At 47.0% G+C, this 15,672-nt stretch overlaps 1 protein-coding gene across 1 annotated transcript in view; it reads left to right on the top strand.

Annotated features, from left to right (window-relative positions):
• The first annotated feature begins 7,674 nt into the window (after positions 1-7,674).
• Positions 7,675-15,672, top strand: part of COL6A3 (collagen type VI alpha 3 chain) — a 98,769-nt gene continuing 90,771 nt past the window's right edge. Inside the window, exon 1 of the mRNA XM_017537744.2 lies at positions 7,675-7,914. The gene's annotated coding sequence lies outside the window, so the exon portion shown is untranslated. The remainder of the gene's footprint in view (positions 7,915-15,672) is intronic.

The following is a 15,672-nucleotide window of genomic DNA, read 5'->3' as shown; positions in this document are numbered from 1 at the left end:
CCACTTCCGGGGAAGCACTTTTCTGAACCCCCTCCACTTCCGGGGAAGCACTTTCCTGAACCCCCTCCACTTCCGGGGAAGCACTTTTCTGAACCCCCTCCACTTCCGGAAAAGCACCTTCCGGAAGCCTCCCCACTTCCGGGGAAGCACTTTTCTGAACCCCCCCACTCCCGGGGAAGCACTTTCCTGAACCTCTCCCCCACTTCCGGGGAAGCACTTTCCTGAACCCCCTCCACTTCCGGGGAAGCACTTTCCTGAACCCCCTCCACTTCCGGGGAAGCACTTTCCTGAACCTCTCCCCCACTTCCGGGGAAGCACTTTCCTGAACCCCCTCCACTTCCGGGGAAGCACTTTCCTGAACCCCCCTCCGCTTTCCCTCACCTGCTGTAGGTCTCCCCCGGGTCGTGTTCTGTGCTTGTTGTCCCTGGGTCTGGGGCTTCTCTGCTTTACTTGCTCTTGAAATTAATCTCCGGGTGAGGTGGGAGGAGGGGTCAGCGTGGGGTGGGGATCTAGGGGCCCAGGTCCTCCCCACTGAAACCCCCGTCCTCCCCGTGCTCTCAGCCTCAGCTCAGTGTTGGAAAATAACGGGAGCCTCCAGTTCCTGAGGATCTGCTCTTATCACTGCCGATCGGATTTCCAGTGCACGCGGTCCTCGGGGCCTCCTCTCAGGTGGAAATGAGGGCGCCCTCTCCCGGCGTCCCCAGCATCGGCCCGTCCTGTCCGTGCCCCTGAGCCCGGGTCCCCGCGGGTCTGCAGAGAGCCTTGAGGTCCGCGCCTGCTTCGTCTTGGCATCACCTCCGCTTCCTGGGGCGGAGCTTCCCCACACAATAGCTTCTCAGTGCACATTGGATGAGTAAGTGAAGGGATGAAGGAACTGAGATGACTTTGAAGCTAAAATGAGTAGACATCTGACTTTGTGCCTAAGAGAAAATTCATCACAAGGCTAAGATTGTTAAATAAAGGAACTGGTCCACCCATCTTTCACACATGGAAATTTATATTTCAAACTGAAAAAACCCAAATTGGCACTTTGGTGTCGCACTATAATTATAAAACCAAACCTTTCCTTGCTAAAATTTTGGAATTCCAATCAACTGCAAAAAGTTTCTTGGATCTTCTCACATTTGGGTTTGACATCCTTAAAATTAATCAGCTGAGCATGGTTTATAGCTCACAAAATTCTAGGAAAAATGCTGTATTTTTAACTGGGCAATTTTACACCGGTTTTCCTAGTGCCAGCTAAAACCTGACATATTCACTTTAGTACAATCTTCTCATCCCCCTCAAATGTCCAGGTTCACATGTACCCCCAAAATTAATCATTCAAGGTGACTATAGAATTGTTTGTTAGACTTTTCTTCACAAGAATGTTTATTTTAATAAGGTGTTTCCTGTATGCTAAAAGACTCACTTTAGGACCCCCGGTTCTCATCCGTGTTTCACTAGGTTGACGCTTTAGGAAACATATTTGACATCTACTTTATATTTCAGGCTTTTGTGCTGCACAGAGACAAAGACTTCCCTTTCTGCCTGATTTATTTATTATTTATGACCAAGTTTCACTCTTGTCACCCAGGCTGCAGTGCAATGGCCTGATCTCGGCTCACTTCAACCTCTGCCTCCTGGGTTCAAGTGATTCTTCTGCCTCAGCCTCCCAAGAAGCTGGGATTACAGGCGCCTGACACCACACCCAGCGAATTTTTGTATTTTTAGTAGAGACCAGGTTTCACCATGTTGGCCAGGCAGGTCTCAAACTCCTGATCTCAGGTGATCCACCTGCCTCGGCCTCCCGATCCTGCCTGTTTTGATGAAAAAAATGTTTTTAAGAAAAGTCAAGAAAAACCAAGAACAGTTATGAAATCGTGGCATTACAGTGGGAATTAGTGTAATGTCTTGACTGATCTGCTAGTCCAGGACTTATTTCAGAAATATGTCTTCTTTGAACAGATTGTATGAGTGCATCAAGCAGGGTGTTTTGGCTGTAAGTGTTGGAATTTTAACTTGAACTGGTATAGACAGGATGTCTGCAGTCAGGAAGCCAATTGCACTCTGTCTCCCCTTCACTTCTCTCTGATTTGCTCTCCCTGGCTGACTTCCTCCAAATGGTAGCAAATACGGCAGCTCCTGGTATTATCAGAGAGGGCCTGAGACTGGCTGGCTCTAAGGTGCAAGCTAGCAGCTTGGGGATGAGCTCACCAACTCTGGATCACATGGTAGAGGTGATGCTAGAGGGTTTTTCTGGAAGATGGCAGCTCTCATTTGAACCCGTGATCAAAGTAGGGGAAGGGTATTTCCGAAATAAGAGAAGTACTGGTCTAGATCCATGACCCGATAGCTCTCTGTCCATCGCTGGCTCCACACCTCCCTCATAGCCTGCTGTGTTTTAGTAGCCCGAAGTGAAGTGCCATGTGGTTTTAGACTCTCAAAAATCACAGAAACCGGATCACTTGTGCAGTAGAATAGAGTAGGAAAGATTCACACCAACACGTTTATATGAAGTGCTTAGGGAATAGGGAGCGGCAGCTGGTCCATCCTTGTTTATTTATTTATTTATGTTATTTATTTATTTATTTAATGCATTTTAGGTTTTGGGGTACATGTGAAGAACATGCAAGATTGTTGCATAGGTACACACATGGCAGTGTGATTTGCTGCCTTCCTCCCTATCACCTGTATCTGGCATTTCTCCTTGTTTTTGAATCTGGGGCTGAGGGGGGCTGAATCTAGAGGTGGGAGCTTTGAAATTTGCAAATTGGGGCAGTGAAAGAAGTTGAGGCAGAGATGAATATGGCTGATGCAGCCCAGATCCTCAGGGGGTTATTGCTGGATGATTCTGGACATTACTGAGCACAGCTACCACTCACTCTGCAAATGAGAAAACTGAGTGCAGGAAGCTTGGCTGACGTGCCCAAGACCTGTGGTGAGTTAGTAGCAAAGAAGGCACTAGGGCCTCATTCCCAGAGAGCTGCTAACTCTCCACTTCGCTACTGAAGGAGGCTTAAATCAGGCACAGGGATGGAATGAGAAATCCCAGCTGACCTCTGCCTGTGGGTCAGTGGCAGCCTCAAGTCCTCTTCCTTGGTTGGGCTTCTAATTCTTCTTGTCTTGAAATAGGTCTAGTTGCCTCTGTGGAGCATTTTACTGTCTTTGGAATCTCACATACCTCCTCTTCAAAGAGAGGAAACTCCAGCCTTGCTGCAACAAGCAAATCTATTAACATGATTGCAGATCCATCACCGGGAGCCGGTTGAGAGGGTGAGAAGAGTGGACTTGAGCTTGGCCTCCAGGAATTACTCCCAGGACATCCCAGCACAAACCCTCTGGTCCATTCTGGGAGGCAGGGAAATAGGAGCCTGCACTGGAGAGACTGAACTTAGGAATGCACTGCACAGCTGCAGTACAGGGCTTAGAGGATGCAGATTGAGGTACCCTTCAGCAACTGTCCGGATGCTGGGATGTGGGGTGTGGCAGCTGCTACTGCTGTGGCCACAACTTCCCATCAAGTCCCAGAGCCAGAGCCTGTGATGGAACTTGGATGCTGAGTCCGCTACACTGCCTGCCACTGCCTCTTAACATTCAGGGAGCTGGAGTCTTCGTATCGGCCTCCCTATGACTCTGTGTGTGTTCAAGTTCCTGGAAGCAGAGCCTGAGATGGGGTGCTGTGCAAGCGATTACTGACGGAGAGCTCCCAGGGGAGACCTAGAATGAAGGCAGGAAGGAGGACAAGGGCAGAGAGGAAGCCAGGCAAGGAGTGGACTCTGAGAAGTCAGCCTGGTCCCACGGGCAGTTCTGCAGTGGGAATCCTGCTGCCAAGGTTTTCTGGCCCAGGGGTAATGGCCGGGAGTTGTTCAAGTTCCTTGAAGCAGAGCCTGAGACAGGGTGCTCTGGTATCCCACATCAGACATCATTGGCTGTGGGCCACCCCAAGGGAGATGGGCTATAACCCTTTACTAGTTATCAGCTGCTGTGTAACAAATTGTCACAAAGTTAGCAACTTACAACATACATTTAGCATCCTGGGTCAGGAGTTCGGGCCTGCTTCGCTGGGTCCTCTGTTTGGGTCTCAGAGGCTGAAACCTCTGTTTGGGAGACTACATTTCTTTCTGAAATCACGTAGATATTGGCAGAAGTCAGGCCTTTGTGGTTGTCGAGTTGGGGGGTCCTGCTTCCTTGCTTGCTAGGAGCCGCTGTCAGCTCCCAGAGGCCCCCACATTTCCTTGCCATTGGCCCTCTAAGGATGGCAGCTCACTTTATCAAGACCAGTGTCTTAGTCCATTTGGACACCTGTAACAAAATGTCATAAACTGGGTGACTTAAATAACAGAAATTTATTTTTCATGTTCGGGAGTTTGAGAAGCCCAAGATCAACGTGCCTGCAGATTCGGTGTCTGCAGAGGTCCTGCTTCCTGGCTCATGCACGACACCTTCCTTCTGTGTCCTCATGTGGTGGGAGGGTAGAGTGGTCTCTCCATGTCCTTGTTTATAAGGCGCTGACTCCAGTCATCAGGGCTTCTCCCCTAGGACCTCATAACCTCCCAAAGGCCCCATCTCCCAATGCCATCACTTTGGGGGTTAGAATTTCAACATACGGATTTTTGAGGGACCTGACATCCAGACCCCAGCAACCTGCAAGATAATCTCTCTCTGCCATTTCCTAAGACAGAGGCTTCTGTGATCCCTGGGTGACTTCCTGTGACCTAACTGTAACCTAATCTAGGAAGGGACACCATTTACCTTTGTCATGTTCAAACACTGGAATCAGGACTCAGGTTTCATTCCCACTCAAGGTGGGAGAGAGGAGTTACACAAAGGCTTGACTCCTGGGGGTCATCTTAGAACTCCACCCACCCCACATACCCCAATGTCTCCAGAAGAGGCAGCTCCCAGCATCCATGAACAGTCCCCAAGGAGAGAGCTTGGGTGTGAACCACTAGTATCTGACTCCCATCTGAAGGGGTCTTCCAGAGGCACCCATGGCACCTTCCACACTGTCCTTGCCAACAGGAGAAAGGCCAGCCCAAGTCACAGAAAATCACCATGCCTCAGCCACCTTCCAGTCCCACAGCCGTGTATCTGGTGGGGAAACCTCATCCTCATCAGGGCCACAGCTACAAGGGAGCTTGGGAAATGGAGTTATAAACTTGCTAACTTGTGTGGTTAAAGAAAAGATATGGAAAGGAAATGGGAAGAGATGCCAAGGGCCGGTTCAAGCCTGTAGTGAAGGGGAAACAGAATCGAGAGATTCAGCGACTTATGAGGTCCCACCGATAGCCAGGCTTAGATCCAGGGCTTGGGGCATTTAGGGCAGCTCTAACTTTTGAGGTGGTTTTTCCTCCTGGGATCAGGTGGCAGAGAGGAACTGGAAATTTAAGTGAGATTCCACATGCTGGTGATTAAGGAATAAAGCTGCGATAGAGCCAAAATTCTCTCTTGTTAGCAGAAGGGAGATTTACCACCAGCCTCCAGAAGTTTCTAGAGCCACGGGCAGTGCTGAAGAGGATCTGGATCATCAATGATTAGGTGCAGCTAAATATTAAAGATTATGGTTTCCTACTGAACGGGAGCTTTTATTTCTTTAAATCTTGTTCTAAAGGATTTCTTGTCCTAGCTATTTAAATGTAGTCATCTGTTGGTATCCATGGGGGACTGGTTCCAGGGTCCTCTGTGGATATCCAAATCCATGGAGGCCCAAATCCCTGAAATAAGATGATGTAGTATCTGCATATAATCTCACGTACTTCCATGCTCATCCTCCCATGTACTCTAAGTCATCTCTAGATTACTTATAATGCAGTGTAAATGCCATGTGAACAGTTGTTATACTGTGTCTTTTGGAGAATGACGACAAGGAAAAAAGTCTGTACATGTTCAGTACAGATGCAGTCATCCACTTTAAAAAAATATTTCTGAACCACAGTTGGTTAAATCCATGGATTCAGAACCCATGGATACGAGGTCAACTGTAATAGAAACATTTAATATCAAGGAATGCATATGCCTAGCGATTTTGTAAAAAAAATAGTGTATTTGTATTTGAAAGAAACCGTGGAGTGGAAATACCTAAAACGTGCTTGTTCAGTTAACCTCAGTTTGCTGAGCTGCTTGAAGCATGGGGTTGTAATCAAAGGTTGTCTTCTTTGCAGCAGACAATGTGTCTGGGAGAAATAGTCCTCCCGAGTGCTGAACTTGCAGACTCTAACCAAGAGGGTGGCAGCAAGTATCCCAGGTCTCTGTAGGGGCTTGAGTCCATGCCTGCAGTGTGCAGAGAGGATGAGGGCAGAGAGCTGGATGTCCCCGCAGGGACGTGTTATTCTTCCACACATCATGCAGGCAGCGCAGTTCTATACCTGGAGCCTCTGCTCAGCGTGTCTTCATCTAAGAACCCCATAACTCAGGTTCCATCCTTGTTCCCTGCCCCAGTGCTCTGCAAGTGAGCCCTTTGGTGCAGAGATGGGCTGGGCCCCTTTACGGGCGAGGAAGGGAGCCCTGGAGCTGCAGAGGGGAGCAGGCATTCCCTCTGGGGCACTGTCTCCTTTCTTCCCTAAATCGGAGGGAGATAATCCATGGAAAGGAGCTAATGACTTATTTACTCTTCCAACTTGGTTCAGAAGGATCTCAAAGTCAGAAAGAAAACCTTTGGGATGCCTCTTGATATTTCATATTAATGGATTTTTCATAAGGACCACGTGGTGGGAGAGAAGTGAGAAGTTTGGGGATGGCCACGGCGGGGGTTGCCATTTGCGCTCTGCCACTGATCCAGACCGGACAATGATCATGCAGCTTACTCTCTCTGAACATTGTTTCTTTCATCTGTAAAATGGGACCACAGTTTCACCCAATTAAAAAAAAGACATCTCTCTATTTAAAAGGCCTTAGGGTGTTGATGTTTGTGATAAAGGAGAGAATGTATACTGAAATGTTTTGAAATGTGCAAAGCTTTGTAGAAACAGAAGTTCTTACTCAAGAATTTTCCTGAAGCTTTGAGCAAGAGAACCATTTTCATTACCCCTGTCTGTGCCTAGAAGGGGCCCATAAGCTCCACAATCAGAATCATTATATATAGAAGCTAAAAGAAATGTAGCCTCCTTTTTTTTTTTTCCTTTTCACTGGTGAACAGAGCTTTGGTTAACGGAAAGCCAAGGCGATTTTAATTGCTGGTTTTTCTATTTGAAAGGGGAGGTTATTAGTAGAAGTCTCAATTCAGAAACTTCAAGAAGAAATGGGAGGGTGTGGTGAGGGTAAGGGGGGACCGCATTTCCTGTTTTCCTTTCAGATGGTGTTGGAAAACATTGCAGGAAAACCATGGATACCCATGAAGAAATTCCAAAATTTATTCTTTTTGCCGCCAAGGGCCCAGCCCAAAAGGTGACGAGTAGAAGTGGTCAGTTTTTTTTTTTTTTTTTTTTTTTTGAGACGGAATTTCGCTCTTGTTACCCTTGTTTTTTTTTTTTTTTTTTTTTTTTAAAGAGTTGGGGTTTGTAGGAATCCAGCTGAACGAATGTAGGGTGAAGACAGCCTTTAGAGGGTGACATCAGCCTGAGCGGGGGCCAGAAGAAACAGAGTGCAGGAGTCTGGTTTCATTTACAGTTTGGGTCAGCTCTGCAGTGAGGAGGGGGAGGGGAGGGGTCTGGGAGGGAGGAGGAGGAGGAGGAGGAGCTGGAGGAAGCCCTGACTGTATCCCTGGCCCCAGTGTAGTTTGGAGCTCAGTCTTCCACCAAAGGCTGTTCTGTTCTCCTGGGCTCCAGCCTCCTGCAAAGACTGCAAGAGTCTCCGCAGCTCTGAGTCTCCACTTCTTTGGTGGAGAAAGGCTACGAAAAGAGAAGGAGACATAGTGAGTGGGAGAAATATGCATCCTCTTCAAAGCTAATTGAATCGAGGAGCCCAGGGACACACGCGCCTTCAGGTTGCTCAGGGGTGAGTGTGATTTCTCTTCTGTTTTTCCAGGTTCGGGGCTGGAAGGAAATGCTGTAAACCTGAAGTGATCGTTTCCAGGCAGCTTCAGTGGCTCTCATGTTCACGCTGTTCTTCAGTTTTCTGTACATGTTTTAGGTTTCTGGAAGATTCCGCCGATTTTTCTTTCTCACTTTGTAGCAATTGGGTTTCCTTAACTTGGTTAAGGTCACGGGTGCCTAAGAGTGTGAACGCTTTCCCACCGCGTGTCTGTGGCTGCTGCACGCGCCCTGTGCCTTCCGGGCAGCAGCCTGTTTCGGGCCATGATTTATTTAAGTTCCCGCCTTCTTCTAAAACCCGGTTGGGATCCGCTTTGTTTGCAGAAGCGTCTTTGCTGAGGACTATAAGCACCCCCTTGCCGAGCGGCTCCACTGAGAGATGTTCTCTGAGCTCTCTGGGTGGTGACACTGGGTCGGGGTGCAACCTGCGTGGGTCTTCTGCACAGGGCCACCCATGGGAAGGTGCTGGTGGAGCACATTTGTGAGACTGGAGTGACTCTGGTGCCCAGGCTCAGGGCCAAGTCAAGGGTCACTCAGTCATTGCCATCAAGCTTTCATCTTTTCGGGAACCTGAAGTCTCTGTTGGAGACTTTGTCCCTTGGGGTTGCTTTAAGGAGCTGCAGGGGTCAGAGGGGAAGAAGGAATCTGCCACTTGGGCAGCATGCTGCGAGTATAAGGCAGGGCCCCTGGGACTGGAGGGCCAGTCCACGCTGCGCAGAGGTGAGGCCAGTGCCAAGCTGGGAGGCCCCGGGGGCTGTTCCCTGGCCTGGAGGACGCAGGGTGGGGCTTGGGTCCTCTCTTGCTGAGGATGGAAAACGTTCACCGACAGTGGCCAGCCTGTTTGGGGAACCTGTTTCAAGGGGCCTACTATGTTAGAAGATGAACCGGGATTGAAGCATGGGTGGGGCCGTGGGGAGGGGCCACATGGGTGGGGCCCTGGGGAGGGATGAGGGAGTGGTTGAAGAAAAATCAGCCTCCACGGGGAGCACCAGGAGCCAGTTTTGAGGCTGGTGCAGACCCTGGAAGCAGCCCCCCTCTGTGAGCACAGGAGTGTCTACTGCTGCACTGGATGGGGAGGCAGGGCTGTGACCTCTCCCCACACATAGTGATCCCTCCCCACACACAGCTCACTCCGATGAGGACCACAGTGTGCTCGAGCTGCAGGGCCCTCAGAGCTCATGGGGATGGCGGATGCTCCACCTGGGATCCGCAGCTCCCCAGGGACCGATTCTTAACACTGTAAATAACTGAACCGAAATGGCTTTAAAATCAAAGCTATATTGCTCCTAAGCAAAACTATATTGAAAACTGAGTGGGTGGCCGTTGATGACATTGCTGGGACTTCTGAGGTTTCTGTTGGGCTAAAGATAACAGGATTCCTGGATGGAAGCCACAGGTGGAGTTGTTCCCTGTTTTTCAAAATGAAAACCAGAGGCTCTGAGATGCGGGATTCCTTGCCTAGGCCGTGGAGCCGCTGTCTGAGATGGCAGTGAAATCCTTCCCCATTGCAGGGGAGCAGACAAACTGGTGATGGAGGATCCCAAATAACTCACATCTAGATGGGAAAACAGCTTTGGGCTAAGATTCTACCAATGAACAGAGAAAGAAGTGAGGCGGACTGCGGGGAGGGGGCACCAGCTGTGTGACCAGAACGCCGGGGCTGGCAGCCCTGGCTCAGGCCAGCTCCTGGGGGTGGAGGGCCCCGAGGGAGGGGGCTTGAATGCTCTTCATTCTGAAGTGGGCTGATAGCTGAGGATGGAAGCCTGGGGTGGGGAGGTGGGGCTTCTACAGAGATCAGGATCTGAGACCGGCTGTCTGTCTGGACGTGTTTGTTTAGGCGAGGGTTTCTTATTACCCAGAGGTTTGCTTCTCCCCATTCCTCACTCATGGCTGAGGGGAACCATGAAGCCGACACTGAGTGGAAAGGAGGCTTGGGAAGGAATTCCATGTTGGGGTGAAGTGAGGCTGTCCTGGCTTTTCCTAACCAGGCCTTGGAGGGTGTGGCCACAGCACCTTTCTGGGAGGTGGCTGGGGAAGCCTCTAGAATGTTAGCCCTCAGCCCTGCTTTTCCCCTGCGTGGGAGGACTTGTGCTGCACCCCACCGTGGCTGTCGCCCACAGGTGAGGGGATGTGTGGCAAATGTCCAAAATCGGGTTCTGCATGATATTTTTGACGTGAGGCAGGCATCCTTCTGAAACATTGTCTTCGCTTTGCACTTCATTTTAATTCTCAAACATTCAGGACTCAGCACATTGCACTGACGTTACCATAAGTGCCTCTTGTGATTTCCTATCCTAGAACTTAATATGCCCCCGATGAGAAAGTAGGAAGAAGCACCTCTCTTCTGTCATTTGTTGATTTGTGGTTCCAGTGAGGCTGCTCATCCTGACCTTAGTTTCAGGAACGGAACCCCTAGATGTGGATGCCTAAAGCTGGCTTAAACAAGATTGCCTTCTTCTCTGGAAGCTTTGGAAGCTGGTAGTGAGTTTCTGCCAGTGAGGCTTCATTTGGTTCCTTGCTCAGAGTGTTTAGACAACTGGGTCAAGTGTAGTCTTCACCAGCGGCCCATATCATCTCCCACTTCTATGTGAAATTCCGTGTTTAGGATTTAAAATTCACCACTGACAAGTCGCGAATACTATTGCGTGAGACTTCCTGGCAGGCACAGTAACAACTTTAGCAAAAGTTTTTATTTGAAAGTTCAGTTTTGTCATTGCTCCTTTTGGAAGAAGCTGAAAATCTGTTATCTCTTGGGGGAAGAATCACAGGCGGTTTCCATCTGAAGGGGACGTTGTGTCCCAGGCAGCTTTTCCACCCTGACCTACGGGAGCAAACTTTTCACGGTGTCCTGGCTGCAGCAAGCAGGCAGTAAAAAGCACACAGCTGCAGCATAAATAGCTGACGATTTGAGGAGGGACCTGACATTTAGAGAAAACCCTATTAGCTCGAGTTAAGGAAATGAAAGCCATGAACCATCCAAATTTTAAAGCAGGGGAGCTTTAAGCTTCCTGCTAATTCAGACAGACATAAACTAGACAAGGATGGTTCTCTTCATTCTCCCATTTCTAGATACAGCTCTGTTTCCACCGTAAAACTTCAGTGGAATTCAGTGGAAAAATTCAGTGCTGAGAAAGGATAGTCCTACTAGTTAAATAAAAGATGTTGCTTGCCCCCTCTAATGTGTGCTCATGAATGTCTTAGGGAGTAGCCCACAGGTCCTGATTTTGCAAAGGAGATATTCCCTTCAGGAACTCAGTTTGTTAGTTTTGAAAATATAATTTTTAATACATTCTGGTCTTATAGTCCATTTTGGAAGGGAGATGAAATTTTGAGGGCTAAGCGCTGTGGCTCATCCCTGTATTGCCGGCACAGTGGGGGCCCAGGTGGATGGATTGCTTGAATCCAGGAGTTTGAGACCAGCCTGGGCAACATAGTGAGACCTTGTCTCTACAAAAAAAATTAAAAAAATTAGCCAGGCATGGTCGCATGCGCCTGTGATCTCAGTTACAAGGCTGAGGCGGGAGGATTGAGGCTGGGAGCCTGGGAGGTTGAGGCTGCAGTGAGCCATGACTGCCACTGCACTTTGGCCTGGGCGACACAGCAAGACCCTGTCTCAAAAAAAAAAAAAAAAAAAAAAAATTTTGAGTTAGCACGTTCATCCTGGTCTAGCTGTTTTTGAAAAGGCAGTTTGGTTTTCTTTCCTCTAGAGGGAGGTATATCTCTGTGAGCTCCAGAAAAATCTCTGAAGTGGTGCCTGGAGTCTCCAGGGTTTCAGGGTGGGGTTTCAGGGTTTGCAGTGACTCAGTGATGTACATCTCAGCAGAACTTGAGGGTAACTTTAGGATTGGCATTTCAGTACATTATTATTCTTATATTTATTGTGTCTGTTCATAATAACTGAAGTGGACATACATTAGAGCTTTGTTTGTCTTCTCTGCTCACGTGGGAGTGTATTGAAATAAAGTCGTGCCTTCAAAGGGGGCATTCTTTGTTCTCAAACATAATTGCATCACAAGGGTATTCAGCAAATGATACTTTATAGGAAGGATTTTACCCATATCTAATTATAGAAGTTCAAATGAACAGCCTGGTGTTGGGGACCATAGTAAGTTTGCATATTCATGCCATTGTGTATCCTTGTAGAGTTACTGAATTTTAGAACTTGAAGAGAAACTTCCAGACATGTTCATGACATGTCCTTTCATATTTTCCCCTAAAGGTCAATAGGTTTTAACATACTTCTAAAAATTCACACAAGCTACAATTATGAATATCTCATCTTAAATATTTATTAATGCAAATACATATTACTGACTCTCAGATTTATGTTTGTTAGCTTGATAACCAGTGTTAAGACTCTGAGGAGAGAATCCTATCTAAGAGCAAAACCAACCAACCAACACACAAAAAACAACCTAACCCTTTGGTGTGGTCTTTGTGTTCTCACGTTTACTTAAGTTTAACAAGGCCTATTGTGCACCACGGCCTTGAGTGTTGAGGTTCAGGGAGGGGATAAAAATGGCTAAGACACAGCCCCCTCTCTTCTGGTGGGCAAGCATGTAATTTCTGTTTGGCTATTTGAAATATCAAAAGTCTATGACCTTGGCAGAGGGTTTCTCCTCTCCCTTTATACTTCAGATGAAGAAAGAGCTCAGAGCAGCATGCCAGTGGCAGTGCCACACAGCTGGTGGCAGAAGTGTCTGATGTTTCCAACATGCAGACATCTTGCGCTCTGGACGTTACAAGGGGAACAAGCCTTTAAGAGTGTTGCAGAGTGCCATGTGGAGAAAGGCACTCTTCCTATTCCCAGTCTTCTTTGGAGTAGCCTCTTTTAAGTTGATTCAGCAGAGGGGTGACTGTTGTTTTAAAAAATCTGGAAAGAAAAGGAGAGAAGTAAAAAACAAATATGAAAAGTTCTGCCAAACCCTCTCCCAAAGGCAAATTGTTAGTCTTGTAGGGGTCTGGCTGCATTTAGCATAGTACGATCCTGCTGCTCTCTGAAGCTTAAAACTCATGAAGTACAGAGGAACATTTGAGAATTGGGAGTGGCCAGGGAAAAGTACAATGGGAAATGTTTCTGTAACACCCCCCATGTGTGCTATACATTAGATTTTCAGGAACCCCGAAAGTCAGGAATTGGCCACTGGAAGGAAGAGCTCATGGCTCGGTTTAGTTTCAAAATTAAAAATTGAACGGCAGCTGGAGATGACTCAGATCTCAAGGGAAACCATTCCAGGAAACTGGTTTTTCACTCCTGGAATGTTCATTAGTTGATCCAGCAGCCCAGGGCTGGTACCCAGAGTTAGTGCCAACTCAGCTAAACCCACAGCTGGCCCAGCGATGCACCAGGGGGCTCTGTTTCTAATTGGGGTTGCAGAAAATCCATCACTCATCTGAGCCCAGGGCAGCAGATAGAAGACAGCAGTTACAGGACTATGGCCTGCTCAAGCAACAGGCAAGGAGCCTTCTTTCGGGGGTTCTTTCAAAAGGGAGGCTGGGAGAGATTGGTTGACCCTTGCTGACAGAGGCAGTAAGGAAGTAGAATTTCCCAGGTTATTGCAATAAATCCAGCATTGGTGATATTTTATCAGATGTCCCAACTTGATTTTTCTCTATATTCAAGAATAATTTTTTCTTCTCTATTTGATTATGAGTTAGACTAGAAAACAAACAAAAAAATCTTTTTTTTTCTCACAATGGGAGCACCTTTCAGCCACTTTAATCATTTACAGTGGAAACCCACAGTTTTGGAAAGGTCAGTAGCACCCAAGTTCATTGCCAAGAAAGAAAGAGACAGGAGTAAGTGCCAAGCTCCAATTTGGATCCAGCAGCGTCATGTGGCAAGGGTTTGGAATGGAGTGGGCATTTGTGCAATTTCTTTCGAAGCGTTTTCTAGTGCACCCTCTTCTTTAACGTTGAAGTGGAACTAGTCTCTGCCTGATGTTTATAATTAGCAGTATAAATGCAGACAAAATCTCATCTGGCTGCCATATAATTCAGAATGTGGAACGTGATTTACATTTGGATGGTGGTGTCTAACATTCAAATCACACCAGATATGGAACTTTCTGCTTCATGGTTATTATCTTGAATGCTAGGAATATGTTTTAAAGTAATTTTTCAAATATCTGGGCAATTAATCTGGAGTTTCTTAAAGTTGCCTTTGTAATGGGAAGGAGACTCTGAGGAGCTTGGCCTGAGCCTGGTTGGTGGGCGGCGTGTTCTTACAGGTGCTCTTGTTCACAGAGCGGGGCATTGCTAGGGGATGTCCAGGCCCTCTCTTTCTGCATTGCTTTGTTATAATCCATGATTTGCAGAACAGGTGTTGTTTTGTTAGATTTTACGAGGAAGAGCTGAAGATCTCGAGTCAGTTACTCCATATCTAACAAGGACCTCAGTAGGTGACAAAGGAGGTCTAGTTACCCTGCCTGACAAGGAGAGTTTTAAAATGTTGCTATCACAGGTTACCCATTCAGTTTGAGTCAAATAGATTATTGTTCTAGAATATTTTCATAGAATAGAAATTCGAAGGCCAAGTGTGGTGGCTCAGGCCTGTAATCCCAGCACTTTGGGAGGCCGTGGCAGGAGGATCCCTTGAGTGCAGGAGTTTGAGATCAGCCTGGGCAATATAGTGAGACCTTGTCTGTACCAAAATTAAAAAAAAAAAAAATTAGCTAGGCGTGGTGGCCCACAGCGGTAGTCCTAGCTACTTGGGAGGCTGAAGTGGGGGCATTGCATGACCTCAGGAAGTTGAGGCTGCAGTGAGCCCTGACTGTGCCACTGCACTCCAACCTGGATGAGGGGCTAGACTCTGTTTCAATAAAAAGAAAGAAAAAAAAGGAAGAAAAAAATTTATGAAATCCAAGTTGTAAAATAAACGGTAAGAAAACCAAAATTTGATGTATTTCTTTGGAGGGTTTCTTGGAGCTGTTCCAAAACATTTGCTTTTGAGGATTCTCCTTTGGGTCTTTCAAACAGCAAGAGCATATTAAATTCCATTATCCTCCTACTGTAACTGCAGGACTTAATAAATCCTTTCGTAGCTTCCTCCCTGAGGACAAGAATGGGGTCTTCTTTCCCAGGATTCAGGCAAAAAGAGAAAGAGTGAGAAAAAGAGAAAGAAATGGGGAGCTCCCATTCTCACAGTCTAGGAACGGGTATGGCAAAGGCGGGGTGGAGGAGTGCTTCAAATTTACTGAAATTTGACTTTTTATTACACGGTCAGTGTGCACGGCTCTCCCACTACGGTCTTTGACTATTTCCACTGCTCGAATTTTAAACAGGACGATTAGGAACTAACAGGAGTCCCAGAAGTTGACAAGGGAGACCGGCTGATTTTTAAAAAGCAGTGCTTGGAGAAAACCAAATAAATGACTTCAAAATGGGAGCTCTGGATTTATTTGAGTCTTTGTTTTAAAATTATTTCCTTGTGTGCATGTGTGTGTCTCTTTCTTAAAAAAGACTTCCAGACATGGAAAATAAAAAAAAAACTTTTGAGTAGGCTGAATGAAAACGAATTTACAGAATTGCAAAATAGTTTGGGAAATATATTCATTGGAATATGATTGAATATGATTTTAGGTTGAAGGGCCATGTAGGGCAACGTTTATAACAAGAGGTATCCTTTTAAATTTCAAAGGGTTAGAAACTAAATGGAAAAAGGCACCTCAAATCCTTTTTAGAATGAGGCAGAATAAACAAAAAGATGAGCAATCCTAAATAG

Source organism: Cebus imitator, unplaced genomic scaffold (assembly GCF_001604975.1).
Source record: "Cebus imitator isolate Cc_AM_T3 unplaced genomic scaffold, Cebus_imitator-1.0 Scaffold106, whole genome shotgun sequence".
Classification (NCBI taxonomy): domain Eukaryota; kingdom Metazoa; phylum Chordata; class Mammalia; order Primates; family Cebidae; genus Cebus; species Cebus imitator.
Note: the sequence above shows the minus strand (reverse complement) of the source record. Positions and strands in the feature narration are given on the sequence as shown.